The sequence below is a fragment of the Eutrigla gurnardus genome (assembly GCF_963514095.1).
Source record: "Eutrigla gurnardus genome assembly, chromosome: 3".
In the NCBI taxonomy this organism is placed as follows: Eukaryota; Metazoa; Chordata; class Actinopteri; order Perciformes; family Triglidae; genus Eutrigla; species Eutrigla gurnardus.
Window position 1 is genome coordinate 28,115,012 of NC_139917.1, and position 13,388 is coordinate 28,128,399.

General features: G+C 42.7%; 1 protein-coding gene across 1 annotated transcript in view; it reads left to right on the forward strand.

Annotated features, from left to right (window-relative positions):
• The window catches only part of LOC311010117 (protein sidekick-1-like), a 217,121-nt gene that overhangs the window by 21,011 nt on the left and 182,722 nt on the right, over window positions 1–13,388 (forward strand). The window lies entirely within an intron of this gene.

Here is a 13,388-nt window from a genome sequence, read left to right on the forward strand (position 1 = left end):
AGTTATTGAAGTGATAGAGAAAGTTAAATACATAAATGGCACAGAAGAAGTACACTATATATACACACATATTTAGGGCAGGGAGTGGAAAGGACCATTCCTTTCCTTTCCATTTTATATAATATATTTTTCTCTTATTTATTTGCATTTTTCTTGTTTTTCAGTTCAAACTTATCGTGTTAAAAGAAATACCAGAGTTCAAAGTTCAATAAATGCTTGTTCTCAAAGCAATGAATAATCGTCTTTAATAATCGTGATTACAATATCAATCAAAATAATCGTGATTATGATTTTTGCCATAATCGAGCAGCCCTACCTGAGACTCTTTCCTCAGTTACAATGGTCGAATTATACTGGCACATAGGGATGCACCAATACAAGTACTTATATTTGAGTACTTGCCAATACCGAGTACCGATGTGAGTGCTTTAAAAAATACCATTGCAGTTCTCAGAGTAACTTAAAAAAACCCAACTTTCATCAGATGTACTACTTTCTGTAGTACAGTGAAATGTGAACATAGTGCCTTTTTGTATTCCTGATAATAGCTGTGAGGATGTTAATAATGACCAGTTTAAGCAGCCTATCAGTGAATCCCTGTACAGGTGTTACCAGCTATACGTAACGTTAAGAGTCACAGCATGACAGGCAATGTTATGAGCCTCAATATAAGGCATTATGAGCCTCAATGTCTTTGTCTTGGCGGCTTTAATTGTTGCCTGAACTTTGGCTGTTTGTTTGGGTGGATCAGCGCGACACGGTCGGCACACCGCTGATAAGTAATTGAGTTGCAGCTGAGGAGCATGAAGCTGCATCTGGTTAGCTCGTCATCTCGCAGAGCTGAATGTTTTCCTTGATGTCGGGTTTATTCTGACAGCCCCAAAATAAAACCCATACTGATTAATACGACCGGATAATCATATGATAATCTTTATCGAGGGCACTATTATCTTTGGGTTGACAAAGAGGTTTTACAAGGATTCCCCGTTGAAGTGTAAATTTTTATATCCTGGAGGATGACAGTGAATGTGACTTGGTGAACACTGCAAAATCAGCTCAGAGCCGTTTCTGGAATGAGGTGGCGTGTCACTTGTTTCTGCAGTGGAGCGACGCCGCTGTGAAGTTTACATCTGAGCCCAGATCTTCATCTTGTTTTTGGAAATGTACGCTGGATTCACTGGCTCTTACACGCAGACAGGAGTGTGTTCATTAGAGGAGGCTGAGAATCAACACAGTGAGACTATATTGAGACACATACACTACAGTAAATTACAGTAATTATATACATACTCATTCACAAACTTAGAATGATGAGATTTTTTCCATACCACTTGTTGTGGCATAGACTCAGATGATTAGCTTAGTTTCAATATGTTCATTTTAGTGTGTGTGTGGGTGTTGCCCTGCTTGTTAGCGCCACGCTAGAACCGACGTGCACTTTTTAATTACAGCTCTCAGATAATTTAGAGAGGAGGAGAGAGAGAGCGTGGTGGAGGAGGGTTAGTTTAATCTCACAGTTCGTTTCACACGTTGCTTTTGGTTTTTATACTTCCTTTTAAAGACATAAATCGCCGATCATCCTCGAGAAAGGCAGCGAGGGAGAAAGAGAGAGACTGTTACATTAGCAGCAGCAGTTACATAATCATATAATCAGATTACAAGTACATTAGCCATCATTTTCCTCTCTGTGATGAAGAGGCATGAAGGACTGAATGGGGGCCTTGCAGGCGACCAACCGTAGATATATGCATCACAAAAATTGGGTCACGGAAGCTTGTGTGTGTGTGTCGTGTCTGTATGTATGTGTGATTATGCTTCAAGTGAATAAATGTTTATGATTGTCTCTTAAGTACATCTGCTCTCGGAGACTTCACAGTGTTTACCAGCTGCTCACAGTCGGAGCATCCATAAGTAAACAAATAACTCATGAATTCATTCATTTAGGCCCATGTATGTCAGCCTATCTAACCTTAATATTATACTGCTGTTTGTGCCAACGTGTGTGTGTGTGTGTGTGTGTGTGTGTGTGTGTGTGTGTGTGTGTGTGTGTGTGTGTGTGTGTGTGCACAAGTTGTGATACATCGAGTGTTTACAAGAAAAGGGAAACTGGGTAATTTCTGCTCTCCACTTTTCAAACAAGTCTCGTAGGGAAATGTGAGGAAAAGTAGAAAACATGCAAACAAACTCAGCGTTCTGGTGTTTTGGAAAAGGAATAAAACATGGAGAACTTTTCTCTCCTTTCCAGGCCAGTAATTCCCTAATAGGAAGGGAATCATTTCTGGGGATTTTTACTCCAAATTTGCTGGAAAGAAGCATGAAATGACCCTGCACATTAAAGTGTTGCTATCCATACACACAAATTGAAACTCTGCAGTTTCTGATGCTGTATTTGAATTTCCGAACATCCTCCCTCCGCCCAGATGGAAAGTTGTGCTTCCACATGACATATTTCAAGGCAAGAGAAAGAAGTAGAAAGTGTCATTTACGGGGGGAAACTTTTTTCCTCTCTCTTCATGGAAGAACGAAGGGGTGAGAGAAGAGGGAGCTAAAAGCAGAGGGAGAATGCTGCTTTGTGTTGCAATCCAGTGTAGGCTGCAGGACTTTATAAATAGAGCCGGATATGCATCATTGACTCCAGGCACTGTTCGGGTCTTTTCATGTACATATAGTTGTGGGTAGAATTGTGATTGTTGTAGAAAAGGACTATTCTGAGGTTGTGCCTGCGCGTGTGTTGAGTTTGCGTGTGTTTTATGTATGTATGGGGAGCAGGAAATACGTGAGTGGGTGTCTTCACACTTTGGCCACAGACAGGAGTGTTAAAACCTCTCTGGCTTGTGTGCAGACAGCATTTTCACTCCTCTCCCCCCCCCCCCATCCATCTCCCTCTGCAACGCACTCCATCCTAGAGGACATGTTCACCCCCCCACTCTCACCCCTGACACCCGCTCTTCTGTTCTCTCCCCCATCAACATGCTTTTAGACACACTCCCACCCATCCAGCTCTCATTCCTTCGCCTCCTCTGCCATCGAACCCTCCTTCCCTCCTGGGTTCAGGTGTGTCTAATCAATGTCTAAGCTGTTTAATCCCCTCTAGGTGATGCTAGGGAATGTGTGTGTGTGTGTGTGTGTGTGTGTGTGCTAGCCTCCGTCTATTCATGTCTTTGTGTTTAATACAGACACAGAATGCAAATAAGGGAAATCAAGGTTAGAAAGCCAGAAGATACAACTGCTGTAATCTCAATAAGAATCGCGTTGGAAGAATTTGCTTGCACAGTAATTACTTTGTTTATTAGTGTCATGTGAAAACATGCAAATGGTTTCCAGTAAGGGTGGTGTTTTATTCCTCTCATGATTTAACAGTATGATCCTCAATTTGAGGTCAGTTTGATACAAATGACTGTGATTTAACATGAATTCATCTCAGATTTGATGTGATTTGATGTGTGATTTCCAACATATGAGGGCATGCCATGGTTCATAAAGCCAATGTGAAGTAGCATGATTAGCTGCTAACAGTGGACTTGTGCTGCTGTAACGGCTTCAGTCAGCGTTGGACACAGTTGAGGCTGACATGTCTTCTTTTTTTTTGCACTGATGTTCTGCAGGTTGAATGCTGTAGCGGGTTAGTAATTGGAGAATGCAGCTTTCTCGGAGTCAGTGAGTTACCTGAACTGATTGAAAATTTCACATAGAATTGGTTTTGGGTCTGCAGTTGTGTAGAAAGCCACACGGCTCAAATGCTTGTTCCAGATATATTGGTGTGTGTACAAGTGTAGGTCAGGACAAAATTGCTTAAGATATATAGTCATTTGGAGATAGTGTTGCCTTTGCATACTAAAAAGCACTGGAGTTTATTTTTCAGTATATATATAGTGGTCATAATTCTTAAAAAACAAACAAAGGTACCCTTATCATAGATGTTGGTATATTTTATGTGTGCATGAAAACACAGTTCACGGGGCAATGTATCATCGTGTGATATTTCAAGTCAAACCAACTACGTAAACAGGTTATAAATTAACCCTCTTTAATTGCCACTGCTCAGCGACCTAATGGCTTGGAGGGCAAATGCCCCAAAACTCCAAAAATAACTTCTAGATGAAATGGTAGAAAAGGTTTTTGAAGTTTGTGACAGCAGTTGGCTGAAGACCGATCAGTTGTTTGGGGCTTCTGGGTTCTGTAGTTCTAATAGCTGAGTCCGCTAGTCTACTTAGCCAACTCAAATAAGGTCATCCAACGCCTCAACATCACTTACTCCCCCTTATACTAAGCCAAATGCTTTATGCTGATTTATTAATCTCTCTCCCTCCCTATCGGTGTGTTTGTGTGTGTGTGTGTGTGTGTGTGTGTGTGTGTGTGTGTGTGTGTGTGTGTGTGTGTGTGTGTGTGTGTGTGTGTGTGTGTGTGTGTGTGTGTGTGTGTGTGTGTGTGTGTGTGTGTGTGGTGTGTGTGTGTGTGTGTGCCCAGGGCAGAGTACATTCTCATATGTGCTTAACTCTGGTCTCAGTTCAACTCCACTGGATTAGTTCCTGTCCTCTCGACTCATCACCCTCTCTCCTCTTCCTCTCCACCTCACCAACATCTCCTCTTCCTCTCCACCTCACCATCATCTCCTCTTCCTCTCCACCTCACCAACATCTCCTCTTCCTCTCCACCTCACCAACATCTCCTCTTCCTCTCCACCTCACCAACATCTCCTCTTCCTCTCCACCTCACCAACATCTCCTCTTCCTCTCCACCTCACCAACATTTCCTCTTCCTCTCCACCTCACCAACATTTCCTCTCCCTTTCCACCTCACCAACATCTCCTCTTCCTATCCACCTCACCAACATCTCCTCTTCCTCTCCACCTCACCAACATCTCCTCTTCCTCTCCACCTCACCAACATCTCCTCTTCCTCTCCACCTCACCAACATTTCCTCTTCGTTGAGGCCACATCTGTTTCCGTCGCCCTTTGTATGTATTTATTCACACTTACTGCAGCAAACAGGTTTTTCTTCTTCTCTTCCTCTCCACCAGTCTTTTCTCTCTCTTCCTCCTCCTCCTCCTCCTCTCTCTCCCTGACATATGGCAGTGTGATATCCACAGCCGCGAGGCTCTAATTTATTTAGCTAACGATCTACACCACCTCCCTGAATAGAGGATGAAGTCTAGTCTCTCCCTCTTTTCTTCCTCTCCCTCTACGCTGTCTAGCACCGTCTTCCTGCTTCACCTGTTGTTCCACACATGTAACCCGGCACACACACACACACACACACACACACACACACACACACACACACACACATTAAGGCACACAAACCCTCTCACACACTTGTTTGATCTAATTAAGCAGGAACATGTTTTCTCAAGCAGGTTGTAAATACTGAGACTGTATTAGTGGATTGAAATTAGGAGCTGCCCGTGTGTGTGTGTGTGTGTGTGTGTGTGTGTGTGTGTGTCACATTGATGTTTAGTAAGAATGTATGTCTGCACGATTCCACATGTGAATACTTATTTTCGGGTAAGCTGTGTGTGTCAGATGTTAATTGCTACAGGGTTCTGTGCTGGTTGCATGACTGAACTAATTAATCCAACATCATATTAGTGCATCCTGTCTACAAGAGTGTTAATAACATGCATGTGTGTGTTATTTATGTGTGCCACTGTGTGTGTGTGTGTGTGTGTTAATGAGTGTGCTGCACAGGTTAATATAGGAGGATCAGACCAGATTTGGCTTTTTGTCTTTGCTTCACTGCTTTTATCGCAAACTGGCTTAACCTTCTCACGGCGTCTCACACATTCTCTTCTTCTTTCACACACACACACACACACACACACACACACACACACACACACACACACACACACACACACACACACACACACACTTCTCTCCAGCTCTCAATTTAATCCCTTAAATGAACATATTGGTGCATAGCGGAGATGCACACCTTGCCTTTATTAGAACCAGGATCATTTCCAGCTCCTCTCCTCCGCCTGCTTCCCTTCCTCTCTCCTCCTGAGGTTTGTTGAACTTGGTCGAAGAATGAAAGAAGAGGTCAGAGGAAAGTCCTTGTAAGTGTAGCAGCGGAGCCACCTTTGGACCGACTGGTGGGGGGGGGGGGTCACATCAAATTATAATGGACTGCAAATTCCATTAGTTGCTATATTTCTCAGTTTACTGATGATGCTCTTCTGGGAGCTCTTTAAGCATTATTAGAGCCTGAATTTGTATGAAAGTGTCAATGAGTGTATTGGTAAGAAGTAAAGAACCCCCGCTCTTCTTCAGCGTGTGTGTGTGTGTGTGTGTGTGTGTGTGTCTCTAAGTAGGCCAGTATAGCAGTTTAGTTTCAGCCCAGCTCCTAAGAGGCAGCTTAATAAATTGCTTTTTCTCCACATCAAATCAGGGGAGAGATATGTGATCGGGAACTATTTCTTGACTGTGTGTGAGGTGGAGTGTGTGAGGTGTGCATGCCTGCACATGTCTGTGTGAGCGTTGTTTGTGTTAGGTGCCAAATTGAATTGTATTCAGCCTGTTTTTTTAATTCCCTAGACCTAGAAGAAGAAAAAACATTTCAGCCTCAGAATAAAGTCAGGTCTATGTGAAGCTTTGCTGTCTCTCTCCCTCCCTCTCTCTCTCCTTCTTCTCCTTCTTCTTCATGAACTCCTGCGTTCTGCCAGGAAGTGTAATGTTTAGATGCATCCATTGTTTTAGCTGTAACTAATTCTCACGCCTTTAAGGGATACATCCATTCCTTTGTTGTTCAAACAAATGATTTGTCCGTGCATCTGTTTACACACATTTGTTTTTCATGTCAGCGTTCCTGTAGCTAAAGTCAGGCAGAGCAAGTAATTAGCTAAGTGTTATATTTACTCCCAGTTCAACCTGCAATCATTTTAATTCGTTTATTCATATTTCATTCGTTTATTCTGTAATAAGGAGTTCTGCTGCACTAGACGCGCGAGTGTGTGTGTGTGTGTGTGTGTGTGTGTGTGTGTGTGTGTGTGTGTGTGTGTGTTTCGTGGATATATTTGTTTACATCTCGAGCTGCAAATGCTCAGCATATTTCTACCGTGCCTGTTTTCTTTTGTGTTATATTCTGTGTTTGGATTCGAGTGTGTGTGCATTTATCTGCATATCTGAGTTGTGGAGTTCATTAGCTATAACACTATACTTTATGGTTTGCTCTCCGGTTGTAGACGCTTTTATTGGAGGACTAATTGGCAGTATAGATAGTGAGTGCATGCGTGTGTGCGTGTGTGTGTATTTTAAAGTCAAGGATTTCCAGTGTATTACCCCAATGTAGCTGATTGACTCTCACATCCCCATAACCACAGTTGTCAGCGAATATTATTACTGCTTTTATGCTTTGTGTTGCTGTGCATAAATGTGTGAGTGAGTTGCTAAGTATGTGCAGTTGTGTATCCGTGAGGATGCGTTTGTGCCAGTCAGAATGTGGGGCAGGCAGAAGCAGATGCAGATCAATGCATCTATTAGCAGTTATATTGATCGAGAGCTCTGTTAAGCCCACTAAACGCTGATCAAAAAGTCCTCTGATACATTACAGCCCATAACCCCCACCCTCCCCCTTTCCCCATCCGCAATCCTTTTACTGTCTCCATCACTCTTCTCACTATTGCTCTAAACTGTGCTGAAATGTGATCTCGAACCTTCTAATATAGCTTGTATGATATTACCGCAGGCAGTTGAAATATAATATCAGGACAATAGGTTTTCCAATCATCCGGTGATACAGGGCATTTATTTCAATTTATTTCAGACAAGGCTTGTTGCAGCATTGACTCAAAAGTTGCTGAAGTTAGTTTGAGTTACAGCAACTACTGATGTGTACAGTTGTTGGCGTTCTCCCTGGCAAGGCAATGGGTTTACAATGCCACATGCACACACACACACACACACACACACACACACACACATGCAGCCTAACCTCTGGCCAGGGTCCCATCCAAGGTATTAGGGGGTCTTAAGAGGCAGAATTCACTAATGACTTCCTTTATCTCCTACACACAGCTTTAGACCTGATCGCTGAGGCTCTACTCCCACACACACACACACAGACACACACACACACAAACACAGACACACACACACAGCCCAAAATACCATGGGTGGATAAAAACAGAAACGCTATGGCAGTGTTGGCTGGAATTTTTCTGATCAGCTTTCTTTCTTTTTTGTGTACTTTTTCAAGTATGTTTGCCTGCACGACACACACACACACACACACACGGTCTCAGCATGATACACATATTTTATTTCAAGTACTAAAGGAATACTTTCTAGCAGCGCATCCGGTTCCCCTCATTTCTCTCTCAAACGTTTTACACAAGACACTATAAGCTCTTTAAAAAGCCTCCTTCTGTTTGGATATTTGTCGGGGCTTTATTTCCAGTTTTTTTATTTGTGTTTTGCATTTGCTAAAGTAATGTGGCCCTGTTGTTGTAGAGGGTAGAGACTGGTGAGTGAATTTTCCAAAGAAACGTTGAACCATATGGAGTTTGGTGTTGAAAAAGAAAACATGGGCAGTAATTTACATCTAATCTGCATACAAAGGCGAGAACGTCACTCTCGCCTGCTCCAACGCCTGGCATCGCCACACAACACTGTCAGCGTAAAATACAACTAACAAAGGGTTCATTATCCAATATTGTCATTGAAAAACACACCAGACCACCGACAATATAAACCAAATCAAATATTTTTTTGTAATGGATATGTTTTACTTTGAGTGGAAATTTTTTTTCAGCTGCAATGTTTTCTTTTTTCAATGCCAACTTTTATTTGTTTCAATGCCAAAACTTACTGTCACTGTTTTAGTTCTGTAGTAACACAGAAAGAGCAGCGGCAGCGTGTTCGGAGCCAAGGCTTTTATTTAAGAAGCTGTGGGGAGGATTTGGGGTAATAAGTCAGGTTGGAGGATGAGACTAAAAGATGAGTCGAGATGCGGAGAGAGGAGTAGGAAGAGATTTGGGCAGATGAAGGAATGAGGGCCGCTAAGCCTGGTTGCTCATCTCGCTAGGTCCACACAAAAACACACACACACACTCCAAAACATGCACTTTGCAAATAATTCCTGAAGATACGTTAAAATTCTAAACCTTGCTTAATGATTTGAAACCATGTGTCATGTGTTGCGCGTTAACCTCACACCTCTTTTCTCGAGGGAGAATCTCAGAGGAATTGCTCTGCCACTACATGCCACTGTGGGCACTTTAATCAGACAGACCATCTGGCTTCATATCCCATAGTACGACTCCTGTGTGTGTGTGTGTGTGTGTGTGTGTGTGTGTGTGTGTGTGTGTGTGTGTGTGTGTGTGTGTGTGTGTGTGTGTGTGTGTGTGTGTGTGTGTGTGTGTGTGTGTTCAACCATCAATATCTCTTCATCACAGAGCGGACGAGGTAAAGTGTGTGTGGAGTGTGCAGGTGATACTTGTGGGTCTGAGTATCTCCTGTTGTGTAGAAAGCACAGTATGGAGGACACCTGCTCTCAGCCTTTACCTCCTCATCCAACCTCAAACATCCTCTTATCCTCCTTTCACTTCAGCATCACTCCACTCTGGCTGTTGGAGCAGGACTCTGATTGCAGAAACAGGCAGAAAATCGCATAATTACTTCCTTAATGTGGACAATCTGTATTCTACTATATTTTCTATATTTATCCATCACTGTGGTTTGGGTTTATGGGAGCTCTAATGTGGCCCATGAGCCAAAAACAAATTGTGCAGACTAATGTTTCACTGATAGAAAGAGAATATGAGACTGTCATTTCTAGTCTGGGGCGTTTTTTTTTTTGAGACGATGTCAGAGTAATGTCTGCATACAAAACACTGTGTGGTAATAAGTCTACACGTTCTTCTTGGGTGTATAACTCATCTCTGAAAGGAATGCCATGTAGTAACTAAGGCATATTTCATACAGCCACATTCAATTCAATTACGTTGTATATATTACCACAGATGAAGAAGTAAATGGGCTGTTAGCTCAGCCAATCAGAGACAACTACCTGTAACGCTACTTTGACTATATTATGGCAACTGTGGAATTACCTTGATTCTTCACTCCAACACCCACATTGGAAATTGTTTTAGACATTTATCAAGAAAGAATATTACACTTTTTCAGGCTCTGAAATGTCTATTTATAATATTGGAATTTCTAATATCATGTGTAGAAATTGGACCTTTTTTATTTTTATGATTTTGACCTGCGGACCAAACAGTCAGCCAGTTCAGTTGCGGATGGAAATAATGAGAAATGCAACTTTTGTTCATGTGGATTTGAGACTATAATAAGATTATTTTCATTCTGTCAGCTAGAGATGTGTTGCCAAATACTAGCTGGTAAAATTCCATATTGACGTATGCTCCTTACTCACTCCCGCCTCGTCACGTTGTCCCGCAGTAGTGATCCGCTGGACTGGCACACTGAAACTAGCTCACTGGCAGCTAGCATGTATGTTGCAGCCTGAAGCCAGCAACAAAGCGTGCTATGAATTTAACAAACTGAAGCTAACGTCAGCTAGCTCAATGACTTGCACGCTGAGATACTAAAGGTACAAACAATGCCAAAATCACATCCAGGGATCCGATTCATTGATATCAGAAGCATTTAAATATATTTAAATATGATTTTGTTACTGAAGAATGTGATTTACATATTCACACAGCAATCTTTTCCCGACCATGTTTAACCTTCAAAAAGTTTTAAAAAGCTTGAAACTTCCTTTTAAATTGCAGAGAAATTAGCCATGAGGAACACTCCAAATGTCTGCATGTGGATTTATGGGTGATTATTAAAAGGTAGTCCACCTTTTATTGAATTGTCCCGACCTGTCTTGTAGGAAGTGCAATATGAACGGAAATGAAAACACGAGTGCTGAGAACAGTGGCAGTCCAGCAGGGGCACGCAGGCAAGCCTAATTAGATATTGGCTGAACGTAGCGTGGACAGCATCCTTCATAGTCATTATAAACTCACCAAGAGAGACCAGCTGTTACAGCTGACGGCTCTACAATGGACTGAATATATGTGTGTGTGTGTGTGTGTGTGTGTGTGTGTGTGTGTGTGTGTGTGTGTGTGTGTGTGTGTGTGTGTGTGTGTGTGTGTGTGTGGAGGTTCAGATAGCTTCTAAATGTTGGAGAGTTTTAAAGAGCTCACCCAGACGACCATGTGATGTGAAAATGAAAACTGTGATTCATGCAAATGCGTTCAGACTTTTCTCCCTCTGTCTGTCTGTCCCTCTCCCCGGCTCACGGCTCACGGCTTGCAGAGAAGATGCAAAGGAATACACACCACCTGCACTTACGCACGCACACACACACACACACACACACACAAAACTGTGATATTCCTTTCTGCCAGTTTTCAATCCCTCTCCCGTAACTCTTTAGTAGACCAGGTCCAGGACTTGCAGCCCCAGGGTGCTTTTTATAGCTTCAAACCTGGACTGGTTTGTGTGTATTGAAGAGTGTGTGTGTGTGTGTGTGTGTGTGTACACACACACACACACACACACACACACACACACACACACACACACACACACACTCCAAGGGGACTGCTATCTGATCCATTGAGATGAATGGCCTGTCTGTATCTCCTCTATACAGCTGACACTATCAAATAGCTGCTGCCTTTCTCTCTCTTTTCCCTCTCCCTCGTATAACCCTGTTGCCCATTGGTCTCCTCTTACTCTGTTGCGTCCTCATTTGTTGTTTACAAGTAGAGCGAAGGATGACTGGCATTTTATCTTGCAGACGAGAGAAGCAACAAAGATAGAGGAGACAGAAAAATAGAACCAGAGAGAGAGAGAGATTCAAAGACGAAGGGATGGTGGAAGCCTCTCTGTCTGCCAGCATCTGTTGCTGCAGGGCTGATACAGGGACGTGTGTGTGCGTGTGTGTGTGTGTGTGTGTGTGTGACAGGGAAAGCGTGATGGTCAGGATTAATTCAGACAGACTATTTGATGCCTGAGTGATTCTACTCTCCCTGTTTCTCCTACTAATGCTTGAGTCCTCCTTCTCCTTCTCCCTCTCCTCCTGTCTCTACCTTTTATCCGTCCATCTATCAGCCAGCCTATTGCATCATCATTATCAGCTTGATGACTCTGTTTTTTATGGTCAGTCTTTGAGGTTGTTTTTTGCTCGTAGGCGTGGGCAGTTAGTTCCCTGGTGCAATTTCTACCAATGTTTACTTATTAACAAAAAAAAAAATCCCACTTTATTCCGAAAGCTTTGCCCCAGACATGACACACTATGATAAACAGCACACCGACAAAAAAAAAAAAAAGACAAAAAATCTGATTAAATTTAACAACGTCTGACTCATGGAGCTCATGGGAGATGTTGTGAATTCAGATCGGGACAAATGTGTTAGCCCAAAGGAGCACAAGTGCACCAGTGTGTCTGCACTTAATGCTCAGTGTGAAAGCCACTTATCTCTGTACATAAGGAAAATGAATAAGCAATGTTTTTATTTGTCATTTCACTTATCTTATTTTACTTGTCACGTTGCCTGTGCCTCAGCGGCACGAGGTTCGATCACTCGTTGCTCTTTCTCTTAAGTGATGCAACATTCACTGCCTCCAATCTGCTGTAATACCTCGTCCTTTGTGCTGAGTTGGAGGCTATGCCTCATTAGGAAACATTAGCAGCTCAACTGGGCAGTAATAACAGCTCCATAAATCACCATGTTCCGGCACATAGTTCTTACAAGTATTATGGGCTGTTGTTATATATTTGTCTCACCCACAGGTAACACTGCAGGTCAACACCAGATGGGTGATGGTGCACATTTGTCAGTTGAAGGCACCATTCCTTCATGTTTGCTCCCTCTTGTTTTTGCTAGAGGCTGTTTCACCAAATCCATCGCCTCCGGCTGCACGGCCAAACAATTACCCACAATGCCTTGCACCTTCTAGTACAGGACAGGTCCTTTTCAGCAGCCATGTCTGGTCTATATGAGTGGATAGATATTGCCCCAGTTTGTGACTATGTATGTTTATGAGTGTGTGTGTGTGTGTGTGTGTGTGTGCTTGGTGATAATCGGTGGTGTTATTGAGGGTGTTAGACTGGGACTTGTATTCTGTCAGACACACTAATCCTCTTTCCTACGGTCACCCTCTCTCTCTCTCCCCCACTGTGTTTTTCTGCGGAGTAACCAAACTCATGGGACGCTCGCCATACCATTACACCGTTGTGTTGGGATACCTTATATATATATATATATATATATATATATATATACATACTAAGAGGATACGTTAGTATACCTTCATATTCCCCACGACGCCGTGATATATAAAACGACCATTCTTGAAGCTGGTGTCACAGTTGAGCCTTTAGGACGGTTTAAAAAAAGAGGCATAAAAGCTTCTCTTCCTGT